Source organism: Callorhinus ursinus, unplaced genomic scaffold, assembly GCF_003265705.2.
Source record: "Callorhinus ursinus isolate GAN/ISIS: 27379988/994484 unplaced genomic scaffold, GSC_fseal_2.0 scaffold3, whole genome shotgun sequence".
NCBI lineage: Eukaryota > Metazoa > Chordata > Mammalia > Carnivora > Otariidae > Callorhinus > Callorhinus ursinus.
This window is the reverse complement of record NW_027397065.1, coordinates 29664606-29678735: the sequence shown is the minus strand read 5'-3', so window position 1 is coordinate 29678735 and position 14130 is coordinate 29664606. Positions and strand designations below refer to the sequence as shown.

The 14130-nt window shown below is 44.4% G+C and overlaps 1 long non-coding RNA gene across 4 annotated transcripts; it reads right to left on the bottom strand.

The window, feature by feature from the left end:
- Positions 1–232: 232 nt before the first annotated feature.
- Positions 233–13199, bottom strand: LOC141371396 (uncharacterized). Of its 4 annotated transcripts, none has more exons than XR_012376336.1 (5): positions 12954–13199; positions 5850–5927; positions 5260–5457; positions 933–984; positions 233–694 (listed from the first exon to the last, which is right to left on the bottom strand). It is a non-coding gene; the product is annotated as an uncharacterized lncRNA (long non-coding RNA). The 4 variants fall into 4 exon arrangements; XR_012376338.1 differs by having other exon boundaries at positions 233–691; XR_012376337.1 differs by lacking the exon at positions 233–694 and having other exon boundaries at positions 715–984.
- Between the last annotated feature and the right edge of the window lie 931 nt (positions 13200–14130).

The window sequence follows — 14130 nt, the reverse complement described above, 5'->3', positions numbered from 1 at the left end:
TGCGAGAATATGTGTGAGAGGCCAGGGCATTGGAGGCATTCGACCTCTCTTCTCTTCCCTGTCATGGAAGGCATGGAAACTGCAGCTAGACTGTGAATTCTAGAGACCACTCCCCATCAGTAAGACCCTAGGCAACTGACTTAGCTGCTGCAAGCCTCAGTCATCTCTGCTGTAAAATGGGATGACAACCTCTCCTCCTGCATCTCAGAGCCGCTGAGAGAGCTATGAGATACAATGCAGGGAAGTACTACATGCGCCTGGCACACTGTCAGGGCGCAATGGATGTCAAGTATCATGAGACTAATTGAATAATGAAGGGCTGTTTTTGTCCCAAGAAAGCACTGACAACGTCCCAAGATCAAAATAAAAAACTGCACGTAACGTATAGATCAAACACGCACAGCAGGAGCCGAGCCAGGCTTGTGGGGCCTTCTTCCAAGTTGTGTGGGAGCTTCTATAGAAACACAGTTACAAACACGAAATGAGGTATGGGAGTGGATATTGACTTAGAACACAGGAAGAAGTGGCTGCAAGTCCCAGTGCGGTGGCCCCGCTCATGCTGAGTGTGAGCACACACCTGTGCAGGTGTGCGAGCCAGCCCTCAGCTCCTCGGGTTTCCGACAAACACGGTTCCAATTGCCTGTTCCGGGGCTCACACACCGTTAACTCCGAGGTTGAGGATGTGTTCTTCCTGCTGAAGAAAAGTCCCTTGTAGATTGCGCTCTCTTCTGTCCAGGTTCTTTTCCGACTCTGAGGGTTTCCATCCACCTCAGGGTCAGCAAAGCCCAGACCAGAGTCCGTTTTATTGCTTTTAAATTCTCTGCAGACGATGCAGCTCTTTGTCACCCGCACCCGGGGCAGAGAGCTCCCGCCACCCACACCTCCCTGAGCAAGTCCCTGCCGAAGCTTGGTTGGCTTCCCCGTGACCTTACTTCTGCCACCCGGCACTGTCCACCCTTGGTCCTCACCGCTGCTGTGGCAACCCTGAGCGGAGGAGAGAGAGAAAGCAACACAATTAGGCCAGGAGATGAATGGGATGCACACTCCCTGATCTGCAGGAGCTCTGTTCTTCCAGGGAGGCTGTGACCATTGCCCTAGCCAAGCCTATTTGCAGCACTCCAGAAACTTCCCTCGTGCCCCTCTCTTCACAGAACCACTGGCCTGATTTTTTCCCCCTGTGAGTTTGCATTGTCCAGAGCATCTTCTAAATGGAATCGTACAGTGTCGTGCCTACTGAGCTCAGCTGCTGTGATGTAACAGAAGGCATTTGAGTCTTCCATGTATCAGGATCTTGCTCTTATTGCTGAGCGGTGTTCCGTGGTAGGGATGGGCCTCCAGCTCACCTTAAGGAGTGGTGAAAACCTCCATTTCCTTCAAGTCCCCTGGTTTCAGGGATTGGGTCCCCTAGATCTGGACCGGAACCTGGTTTGAGAGGAGAATCTACAAGAGGCTCAAGAAATCACTTTCTCCCTTCTTTCATTCCCTGACTCCTTCTAAGAGCAGGGGTACCGGGGGCCCCAGGTGTTCCCCTGGAGAGCAGAGGATGGGGCCCGGGGTGAGCTGAGAGGACACAACAGCTCAGTTTCGGGCACCCAGGGGTCACGATGAGCTGAGTGCTGATTAACTCACAGTGTGTCTTCCTTCTCTCTCTTTCTCCCCTCTGCCTGCCTGCATTCCTATTCTTAACTAGTTCTTATCCTCACCAGGGAGGGTAAGAAGGACAAGGCTTCCAACACACCATGGGATATGACTTTATCACTCGGCTAACCCCACAATTAACTAACTAACTAACTGCACATTTTTACAAATCCTCGGGCTCCAGGGCTCTGGAGTTGAGCTTCGGTCTCGGGGTACTGCTGTGACAAGAAAAGCCAAAGCCTACAAATTGCAGCCACTAAAAATAGGCCAAAGTCACCTGGTCTCACTTATTTAAGTGCATGGCTTCTGTGCTGGATCAAAAAAAAACAAGCTAAGTAATTAGCTTTAAAAGCCTCATTTTCGGCAGAAGTGTAGGTGGGTGGGCTGCCCGTAGGAGCGGCACCCGGAGGAGAGGAGCTGGCTGAAGTGACAACATGGTAAAAGAAATGGAGCCGTGAAAGGAGGAGAGAGGGAAAGAAAAGGGAGGAGCTTTGGGAGTGGTGGAGGGGGAGGCACTTAAAATAGCATCGCGCTCAGAGGAAGTGAAGGAGGGAGAAGTTAGGAGGAGGCAGGCAGCTCTTCTATCCGACGGCCCATGTGGAACGGGTTGCAGGAGGGCAGAGGGCACGTTGGACATGTGCTGGCAAAAGGCAGCTATGGGACTGAGCACCCTATCTTCCTGTAAACGGTATTCCCCTTCACCCTGTTACCCAGGCTTCAAGGCCAAGGTCAGCCTTACTGCCGCCTCCCTCCCTCTGTTGCTCATGAGTCCTCTCCCTTCCACCTCCTCCCTCCACGTGTCTCCTACTCATGCCACCACCCCATCCCTGACCAGCAGCTAGTCTCTGCCATCTCCCACCTGGATACTTCAGCAGCCTCCAGACCTCCCATCCTCTGGTTTCGCCCCTTCCTCCACCCATTGCTTCCACTCCACTGACAGATCTGCGGCCGCCACTTCCCTGTTGAGAGGCTCCCAACCTCCCATCGAACCAAAACTCCACAGGGAAACATTCCAAGTGCTTTCAAAGGTAGCCCCAGGTTACCGGTCCAGCCTTACCTCCCTCCAATTCCAAACGTACATTCTGCTCCCAGGTTGCACACTGGGTGGGCTCTGAGTTGAATGTGGTCCTTGGGCATGTTCTCTTTGGTCCATGGACATTTCAAACATCTGAACATGTCGCATGCAAATCTAGAGGGTTTTTTGACTTCTCTTGAGAAGTTGGAAGACCCAGCAACACTGAGCCCACAGTCCAATATGGTGCCATTCTTCGCTTGGTCCCAGTCTCCGTCATTCTTTAATGTCTTACAACTAGCCTGGCTTCGCTCATTTTCATGGCCTTTTGGCTCTGTTGACAACGGATGTTGAGGCCCCGACTCTGTACTAATTGTGGCAGGGCTTTGGAGTGGCAATCTGATGTCAGACTGACTAGGCCTGGGGGTATCCGGATGAACGAAACACGGTTTCTGTCCTGGTGAACTCCTGCCCCGTGACAGCTATGCCATGAGGTGCTGGGATCCAGAGATGAGGAAAACCGTGCCCACTGCTGTGGGTTGCCACCAGACACTCCAAGATTCTCGTGTCTTTGCTCAAGTCATTCCCTCTGCCTAGGGTGTCTTTCTCTGCCTTTTCCATCAAGTAAAGTGGCCTTCCTGTCACCTTCTGTTAGGATTAATCCCAGGACCCGTGGCCATCTCCATAGACTCCTGATGTCCTTCTCAGTCCCACCCAAGGCCTCATCTCTGCCTTGTATTTTATTCTATTCTGAATTTGCCAAGATTAGGGTCTATGCCATATCCGTTGCTCCCCCCAAGATTTATTCCTTGCACATCATACGTGCTCGATGAAGTTTGCAAGGAGAACAATTCAAATTCAACTAGAAGTTTTAAATAAATGTTTAACAGAAGCCAGAAAAAAGAATATAGACCCCCAATTTTATGCCCTTTTACAGAGAACATGCTTTAGAGAGATATCATAGAATTAGAAGTACGGTAAAACCTTTTTGATTTGAAATAGTTGAAGGGTGTGGAGGAGTGAGTAGAAATGACTTATATAGGGATGTACGCATATGTAAAAGACTAAGTTTGAAACTATTTTAAGAGAACAATTATCTTTTAGTTTTAGATGTTGAAAGTATATTGAAGTACGTGTTTACAGACTAACCTTGGATTTCAGAGCTTTGGGGTAAAATTGTTAAGTGGGCTTTTTCTCTTAAGCCTTCCCCAGCTCATCTTTCACGTGCCCTCCCCATTAGAAGGAGCCAAGTCAGCCACACTTCCGTGGTCCAGATAAATCCCCCCTCCAAAATCACTTTAGAGCTTGATCTCTGCTTCCCTATGAGACAACTTGTTATCTAATAATCTTTCCCAAAGACCCAGGAGGTAAGGACCATTTCTTACTCATTTCCTGCTCAGAAGTGCTTTGTTGTGCACTCAGTAAGAGAATGTGAGAATAAATACATAAATCTGGTACTCACCTGATTTCACCAACATGGAGACGTGATGCTTTCAACCAACAAAATGGCTCTGTGATGATGGGCATTTTCCAAGCAGAGGTAGACCCGGAAGGGAGGCATTTCCTGACCCGGCTGTGTGTGTGTGTGCCAGGGGATGGCGGGGTGCTGCACACCAGCTCCAGGCAGAAAGGAGCAGGAGACTACATTTTTGTGTGTGTGCTTTTTAAATAAAACCAGCCTAAGGGAATACTGATCTTTGAGTCAAATTTTGCCTTATAAAATCATTTTTTCCCTGATCCTTTGTATGTTAGTCTGCAGGTTTCGGGACATATTTTGTTTTATGATGTAAGTGTTCCATAATTATTTCACACTCCTTAGCAAAGATTCATAGAATTTTAATTAAAATTATTATGAAAATATTTTACAACAATCTTAGAAAGACTTTTAAAATCACATACAATTCTACTGTACTATCACATAAATCATTTTGATTTCTCTGTATTTTCTCCCAATCTTTGTACATATACAAAACTGATTATACGTGTCTCAAATAGAAACTTATTAGCCCTTTAACACTGTAAAAATATTTTATTTTTCATAATGTCAGTTTTAGTAATTATCCTTTGTAACAGTGGTAGAATATATTTTAATAAGTTGATGTATCATAACTTACATAACCAGATCCCAATAGCTAGACACTTAAGAAGTTTCTAAAACGTCCCGGGTCACCTGGGTGGCTCAGTCAGTTAAGAGTCTGCCTTCGGCTCAGGTCATGATCTCAGGGTCCTGGGATCAAGTCCCGCATCAGGCTCCTCACTCAGTGGGGAGTCTGCTTCTCCCTCTGCCTGCCGCTCCCCCTGCCTGTGCTCTCTCTCTTTCTCTGGCAAATAAATAAATAAATAAATAAATAACATCTTAAAAAAAGGTATCTAGAAATTCCCTACCATTAAATAATGACCTTGTGGGGTTTTGTTTTGTTTTTGTTTTTGTTTTTTTGGCTGTTATTGTTTTGCATTTAAGTTTTTAAATGTGGTTATTTATGTCATGGTAGCAAGGAACATGCTACAAACTAAACATTCAACTTAATACACCTGTATTCATTTCCTAGGGCTGTTGTAACAAAGTACCACAAACTGGGTGGCTTAACAACAGAAATGTGTTGGCTTACATTTCTGGATGCCGGCAATCTGAGATCAAGATGTCATCAGGGCCAAGGTGCCCCTGAAGGCTCTAGGACAGAATTCCTTCTTGCCTCTCCCAGCTTCTGGGCACTGTCAGGAATCCCCGCTAGTTCTTGGCTGGGAGATGTACCGCTTCAGCCTTGGGCCTCCCTCATCACATAGGCTTCTCCCTGCCTCTTCTCTTCCTATAAGGACACCAGTTACTGGATTTAAGACCCACCATCTACAATGATTTCATCTCGACATCCTTAACTAATTACATTTATAAGATCCTATTAACAAAGAAGGTCACATTCACAGGTACGGGGCGGGGGTAAGGGGGCTGAGGACTTAAACCTATCTTTTTGGAAGATACTACTCCAGTCACTAAAGTCCTTCACTTCAAATCTCTTCAGATACCTGGTATTGTCATTAGGAGCCCAGGGGTGCCCTCATCCTGCCTTTCAGCCACTTTTCCCTAACAGTCTCTGAGGGAGACAGGCACGAGGGACAGAAATCAAACGGATCACAGGGTGTAGGCTTCCCACTGTCTGAGAAGGACGCTCCGGGAAAGCTGAGTCGCAAAGACGCTTCTAACCTTGGCTCTTACCATCCCCTAAAGCCACATGAAGGAAGCTGCCGAGGACAGAAGATGACTCCAGGACACTTCAGTCGCCTGGAAGAGACAAATGGAAGAGGGAGATGCCAGACAACCAAGGGACGGTCAACTGCGCTCCCTGCCCCTGCCCCATGGAGTAGAGCCCAGGGCCACTGAGGGGGAGCAGGGCCCAGAGGGACCCTTCATGCACCCTCACTCTGCCCCCTAGTAAACACTACCCAAGAAATGTCTTGCAGTATAACTAAGCAGACTGGCAACATTTCCCACTCAGGGAGAGGCCCTGGTAAGGTATGGCAATGGAGGCAGGCAGATGGATAGCAGATTCCCTCTCCTAGAGGAGCAGTAATGTGTTTCCACGGCTGCCAGCCATGTGCGTTCTATTTCATGTGCATCTTAAGAAAACATTATTCCATCTGCACATCCCCATGTATCTAATCTAGTTTATATAGTTGTCACTTTTAATAGCTAATGAGATGGCATCAAAAAATTAAAAGGGAAAAAAAACAGATGGATCATCTTAATAGATACCAGAAACATGAATAATGAAATCCAATACTCATTCCTGATTTTTAAAAATTAAATTAAATTTAAAAAAACCGACCTGGGGAAAGTTGGAATAGAATGACACTTCCACAATCTAATAAAAGGCACCCACCAGAAACCCCCAAAACATCATACTTAGTATTGGCACATTAAAAGCATTCCTACTTAATACAACAGAGATGTCTGCCCAGACCAATACTGTTTTACATAAAAAGTATTAATATTGGAAAGGGAAACATCACAAGTTGCAGACAATTTGCTGTCTATTAAAAATTCAAGAGAATCAACTTAAAAACCCATAAGAATCAAAAAGAGAATTCGGTAAGTTTGCCAGATCCACCCGCTTAGCAAATATTTAATGAGTACCTACTGTTTGCCAGGGACTTTTCTAGGAATTTAGGACACAGCAGTGAACATAATAAAATGTCTCCCCTCCTAGAGCTTATGTTCCCCTGTGCAGAGTTAACATAAAAAAATGACAATCAAGGGGCACCTGGGTGGCTTAGTCAGTTGAGCGTCTGCCTTCGGCTTGGGTCATGATCCCAGGGTCCTGGGATAGGGTCCCGCATGGGGCTCCCTGCTCGGCGGGGAGTCTGCTTCTCCTTCTGCCTCTGCCTCTTCCCCCCCACCCACGCTCTCTCTCTCTTTCTCAAATAAATAAAACCTTAAAAAAAAATGACAATCGATAGCCAACTGAGGAATGGGGGAAAAAAAGATCCAATTCACAATGCCAAAGGGAAACCTCAAATCTCTAAAGGTAAATCTATTGGGAAGTGCCCCAGCCCTATGAAAAGAGCACTTTAAATGTCATTGTGCTAATGACATTAAAGAAATATCAGCATAAGTTCCTATGCTTCCCTGCTTCACAGATGAGGGACCTGGGGCCGCAGAAAGTTGAGCCATCTGCCTGAGTCACAGGTGCAGAATGGGCAGTCAAGACCTTGTCTAGCTGATGTCAGGGCTGAGAGTGTGGCCACTGGGCCACATGTTCTTGAACCTCTCCCTCAACCTCAGTCTCCCTACTTGGAGAATGGCAATGCCCATGCCTCTCCCCCATCCTGGTTATGAATGAAATACCGTATTGAAAGCACTTAACTCAGGGCATTGAGCCAGGTGCTCCCTAAATGCTAGTTCCTTCATTCTAACCAGGAGAGGAATGAAGCTCCCAAGTCTTTATGAACACGCTCGATAGCATAATAATAGGGGGAGAGAAGTATTTCCATCATGATCAATCAACACAGGCAGAACTAACTTGGGAGGCACGTGGGAGAGAGGTGGGTTTTTAAACAGATAAATTTCTATTAAACTGACTTGCTTAGTGAGTCACTGAGCTGTTTGATTTGAGAGACAGCGAATATGAGGGATGGAAAATGCCTATCTTTCTGAGCAGCTATTATTCGTGATTCAATCACAGTGCCTTTTGAAGGGAGAAGCCTCTTTGCCACTGGAGTGAGGTGAATCATGGAAAACGAGCAGGGAAAAGTCTCGAGTACAACTGAAGAGGCGCAGGTACCCACACGGGACCCCCAGGGGACCCCCCACCCCCCTGTTCCCAGCTATTCCCAGGAGCCGACTGTGGTCTCCTTTTACCTTCAGGGTACATTACATAAAATTAGGAAAACTCAGAAAAGAAGGAAAAAGTTCCCAGCCCCAGCACCCAGTGTGAGAACCGCTAACATTTTGGTCTATTTCTTTCTGGCTTTTTCCCTCCCATCTGCGTGTGTTTCTTTCCTTGTTTACGTCATTGTAATCCTCCAATTTTGTATCTGGTCTAAGTGTGAATAGGAAAAGCACAGAATTAGAAACTGGAGTTTAAATGCCTTCACTTGCCAGCAGAATGACGTTGGAGTAGCTTTCTCTATCTAGTCTGTGAGCTTCCATTTTCTCATCCAGTGGGTGGGAGATTAAGAACACCCGTCTCGGAGAGCTTGGTCAGGATTGATTAGAGGAAGAAGGTGAGTTGCCAGCACACAGTGGGCACTCAGTAAACGGCCCATTCCATGCCCCTGGGGATCAGGAAGGTCTCTGGTTACAGGGGGAGAGCTGGTCCACCAGGCTTTAGGAAGGACTGGACATGAGGCCCTTCCAAATATTCTCACAACCCCTCATCAGAATCAGGGAACTCTACATAGGGGCCTAAACCAGATGTCACTTCCTCCCCTCTTCCATCGGCAAAGACCTCATTCCAGCATTCCAGTTCCAGCATGAGCAAATCTGACTGGACAGCTCAACGTGGGATTCGTCCCTCGGATCCCTCAGCCATGGATGGATAGAGATCAGAGTCAGGCTAATCTCTGGGAATGGATAGCCAGCTGCCTTAATTTTGGTATTTGCACTCTGATATTTTAATATAAAATTAAAATATATAAATATTTTATATATATATGTATAAATATAAAATACCAATTTTATATTGTATCATATACATTTTTTCAAGTAGCCTCTACTTCCTTGTTATCATATTTTTAATGTTCTACAAAAGTCAGTTAAGGCAATGGACCACTATTATGTGATACTTCTCCACTGTCAAAGAGCAAAATTATTTCTTGAAAGATACACTTAGCTAAAGATAGTAATAAGTATGCGTTTATCTCTTGGGGGAGTTCCTGGAAATTGTGCAGCCTTCCAAGTAGTTGAGCCCTAAACATTCTCATATCCAATCCCCACATGCGGGGTTTTTTTCCCACACATCCAACAGTTCTCCCACACCAGCTGGGTACTTGACAATTCAACTCAATTCTGACACTATCTACCTGGAGAGAACATCAGATCCCACAGGGGAAGGGCTCAGTCCCACAAGACTGCCCCCACCCCACCCCACCCCCCACACACTTCAAACTCAGTGGTCAAGTCTAAGTCTAAGTTGTCACCTGTGCTTCTGACTTAGTAGCTATAGATGAGAGGGTCCCACGGCACTCTCCTTGGGTTTGATTTGCCTGAGTGGTTCGTAAAACTCAGAAGGACACTTTACTTATGAGACTACAGGTTTATTATATAATGTTTATGATATTTATATATAAATATATATAATATTTATTATTAATTATTATATAATATTTATATATAATAATTATTATATATTATATATTTATAATATATAACAAATATAATAATAATTATTATTATATTACCTTATTATAAAAGGTTGATTCTATATAAAAGGAACAGCCAGATGGAAGAGAGGCATAGGACAAGTCATGGGGCAGGGGTGCAGAGTTTCTGCACCATCTTCAAAGGTGCCACCCTCCTGGTATCATCTCCATGTGCTCACCAACCCAGAAGTTCCCCGAACTCTGTCCTTCTGGGTTCTTATAGAGGCTGCACTACATAGGCATTGTGGAGAAGGAAAAATAATTTTCCCTCTACCCTTTTAGGTTCTTGGCTGAGAGCCCCCTGGAATAAAAGACAGATTATCAGAAAAACAAATGGAAGTTGAATAATGTGTAAACTTCCACATGCATGGGAGAGACCCAGGAAAACTGAGTCACTCCCTGAAATGGTCCAAGCCATCACCTTCAATAACATCTCCAGATAAAGAGAAAAGAAAATGTTTGGGGACGGAAGGGAAGCCAGTTATGGAAGGTTACCAGGAAAAGCACAGTAAACAAGAGGAAGGTTGTTATACAGATTTAAACCCTGGCCTTTTTCACTAATAAGAGTTTCTAGAGATTTAGGGCCACCCTTCTCTTTCAGGTACAGAGAGGGAGACACCTTACAAATGGAGATTTTCCTTCTAAATGTAAATGTCTTTTATAAAAGCACAACTTCTACCCAGTTTCCACAGCCCTTCTCATGCCTGCTATTTCTTAAAATTAATCAGCCTAAAATAATTCAGTGCCAAAGAGACCTATTTGGGGGTGGCAAATTCTGTTCCCCTTCAACACCGTTGACTAAATCATTGGTCATTGGCAACTGATTCAACCTTCAGCCCCTCTCCCTTCCCAGGAGGTCAGGGGAAAGGAAATAAAGGTTCTCCAACCCACTAACAGCAAGGTTGCTTCTCCTGGCAACCAGCCCCCATGCTCAGCTTTGATCCCAAAGATGCTTCATTAACACAACAAAAGACACCTCTGTAGCTCTCAGCAATTAGGAAATTCCAGGAGTTTTAGGAGGTCTGTGCAGAAGGAAGGATGAAGACGAAATATATATTTACTATAAATCACAATATCACAAGCTCCCAGCTTCTGAATGGACAGGCTCATTGCTGATCTCTGAGCCCTACCCCCATCCTCTGAATGGACTGGACCATCCCTAGTGTTTGATTGCCCCAAGCCCTGAATGGACTGGCCCATCCCTCCTTCCTGTCCTGTGAATGTACCAATGTTTTCATGACCTTCTCTGGTTTCCTACTGGTAGTCTCTGGAATGCTGCCCATGTGACTGACAGAAGTGAAAGTGACCTAGGTCTTGCCTACAGGTGACATGAAAATATTCTTTATCAGTTCTAAACTGAGAATCATTAATAACAACAAAAATATTTGGTCAGCGAAAGTCTGTAAGATTTCCTTATCCAAAGCACACTGAGTTTGGGGAATGTAAAGAGGATCCTCAGGCAATTTTTATGTTTACAAGAAACCTACTGGAAATAGTGAAGTCTCTGAAATCAGGATGTGCTCTCCAGTGAGGGCATCGCGGCTTTGCTTGAGGCCCAGATTTGATCACACTGGCTATCTCCACCTATCAGAATACCCAATGGCAGAGTTCAGTGTTATTTTACAATTGGGAATGAAATTCTTTCCTTTCATTCTTTCTTACTCAAGCTGGATGATGGGGATGCTGTTCTAAAACATAGGGCATTTCCACAGAGGAAGTCCTCCGGGGGAGTTTTTTGGTGATAGAAAGTTTAAATCAGCACCGCTGATTTAAATTATTCTCCCATCCATTCATTCAAGAAACATTTGGTGAGCACTTACTATGGGTCCAGATCTGTTCTAGTTCCTGGGGGAAATAGCAGCAAACATGACAGAGCTCATGTCCTCATGAGCCAACAGTCCAGTTCAGACCATTTAACTTAATCCAGAAGAACGTACCTCCCATAAAGAGGGATCTTAAACTGCTTTAGGCTCACCAGTGGGACTGGGAAGAGACTGGTCTGAAAAGACACAGAATGGAGCTCACATCAGCATCTTTAGCCACTCCCAGAGTGGCTTTGCACAGGCCCGTGTGCTCTATACACTATTGCAGGGGGAAGGTCACCCTGGTGTGGTTGCTATGGTGCCTATTATTACTATTATTTACCACATATTAAATAATTGCTATTTCTCAGGCCCTTTACAATACATTATCCTTCGTAGCATCCTCCTGAGTTGAATATCATTATTCCATACAATACATAGAGAAGTTATCGGAAATAATAGGAATCAAGTTGTGGGCTCATGGTCACAGAACTAAGAACAGATTTATTTGGCAGCCATGCAGTGTGCCACAATCTTGTCATAGTCTCCATGATGGGCATCAGCACGAGCATCATCAGTAAAATCTCTATGCTACAGTCAGACGGCTTATAGTGGCATAAAGATAGATACACAGATCATCATCATCTTCACCAAAATGGAGAACTGTTCCTTGTGAACCAGTAAGAAAATGACAAACAACCTGACAGCAAAAACAGGCAAAAGATTTGAAAAGTATTGCCCAGAGTAGTAAACACAAATGAATCATAAACATGTGGAAAGCTGCTTAACCAGCAGGAATAAAGTGCACATCACAAGCACCCCCTCTATATTGGCAAAAACTGAAAAAAGAAAAAAGTCTGGAAATACCAGAGTTGACAAGGAGAAGACCAAAGAGAAGCAGAAACAGTCATAAGAGGCTAATGACAGTGTACATTAATAAATGAAAATGATCTAGGGTTTCCTACTTATTTTGAAGAATTATATCACTCATAACCATTTGATTTCATTCTTAGGTATGTACTCTCAATAAATTCTTACATGTGTACCAGTTCAAAATAGCATTTTGTGTAAGAGTGAAAACCTATAAAAAAAAAAAGTCCCACAAAAATGAAATAGATAAAGAAATTATGGTTTATATGCACACTGGAATAGTATATGGCTGTGAAAAATGAATGTTATGGCTACTTGCATCAACATGGATAAAGCACTAAAGGAAGTCATAGAATACATATACCAGGGGCGCCTGGGTGGCTCAGTCATTAAGCGTCTGCCTTCGGCTCGGGTCATGGTCCCAGGGTCCTGGGATCAAGCCCCACATCAGGTTCCCTGCTCGGCGGGAAGCCTGCTTCTCCCTCTCCCACTCCCCCTGCTTATGTTCCCTCTCTCGCTGTATCTCTCTCTGTTAAATAAATGAAATCTTTAAAAAAAAAAAAGAAAGAATACATATACTAGAATTCCACTCATAGAAATATGTGATATACTTAATCATTTTAAAAATTTTATAAAAGATATATATTTTCATCCAAAAAAAAAAAAAAAGAAGATTTAGTATTTCCAGGGGAGAAAAAAAATGCCCCTCCCTCTCTGAACAAGGTACTCAATTTCTCTGGAAATATTTTAACCTCTCTAGAACATGCTTTACTCACCTCTACTCTCTCCCTTGAGGCTGTGCACGGATGAAATGGGACCATGTGTTGACCAGCTCTTCCCATAGGCGGGGAAGGAAGGAGGGGAAAATTGAAACATAGACCTCTTGTGTCCAACTGCTGGGAGCGCTGATTAACCTGAAAACCACATCTTGTCATCCTGGTAATTTTCCTCACCGTGTTGGGCAGGAGGCTGGCAGCAAAATAGCCTCGGGTCTGACCTCCCACTGGCTGAACATGGGCAAAATCCGGACTCCCTGCGTCTCTCAGGACACTTGTTCCTAAAACGAGGTTAAGAGCCGCTGCCTGGCCTCCCCTGTGTGCTATTTTCAGCCTACCTGATAAATATCAAATCACATGAAGGCTTTGCCTGCAAAATGCTTTTACCCCAGCTAGGACAAAACCACCAGAAAGATGTGAGCGCGTCCACCACTGTAGTTTTTACGTGACAAATAACTCGTGTGTGGTTTTGTTTTTTTATTACCCAACAGCAGAAGGTCTCTGGAAAGAAGCCAAAAACGCGGATAGGTACAAAGACAGGGATAGGAATGACCGGTTTTCCCAAATTCTGCCAAGGGCACCGGGAAGGTTCACGTGTAGCATTTCATTCAACTTTTCTGGACATATATTCATACACCTGTGCATGTATATGCAGAGCAACAAAAAGTCATTCATTTCGTACAGAAATTTTAAGCTGACTTTTTACCTTTACCATTCCTGTGCATTTATCTCCGGATCCTTAATTCTTTGTTTCTGCAGCATTATTTTAGTGGCTATCCAATAGTCTGTTTAATCATTCTCTTACAGGATACTGGTCATTTCTGATCTCTTTCACTAACATAAATCATGTTGAAATTATCTCTTTTTTCTTTTCTTTTTTTAAACTAAAATCTCTTTGCACACGCTTTGTTATTTCCTTCAGACAGATCCCCAGATGGGGGATTTTGGTCACTTATGTGTATGTATCCCCAACTATCCTCAGGTGGTTCTGCCTCCTCTTAAATGAGCCAATGCATGTAAAATGCCTAGCACATACAAAGCAGGCCATGAGTCACAGATAATATTCTAGCTATACATCGAGTACTGCATGTGGCACTTTACATACACTGCCTTTAATACTTGTGAGCAACTCTGCAAGGTGGGTATTATTGTCCCTGGATTATAGATGAGGAAAAAG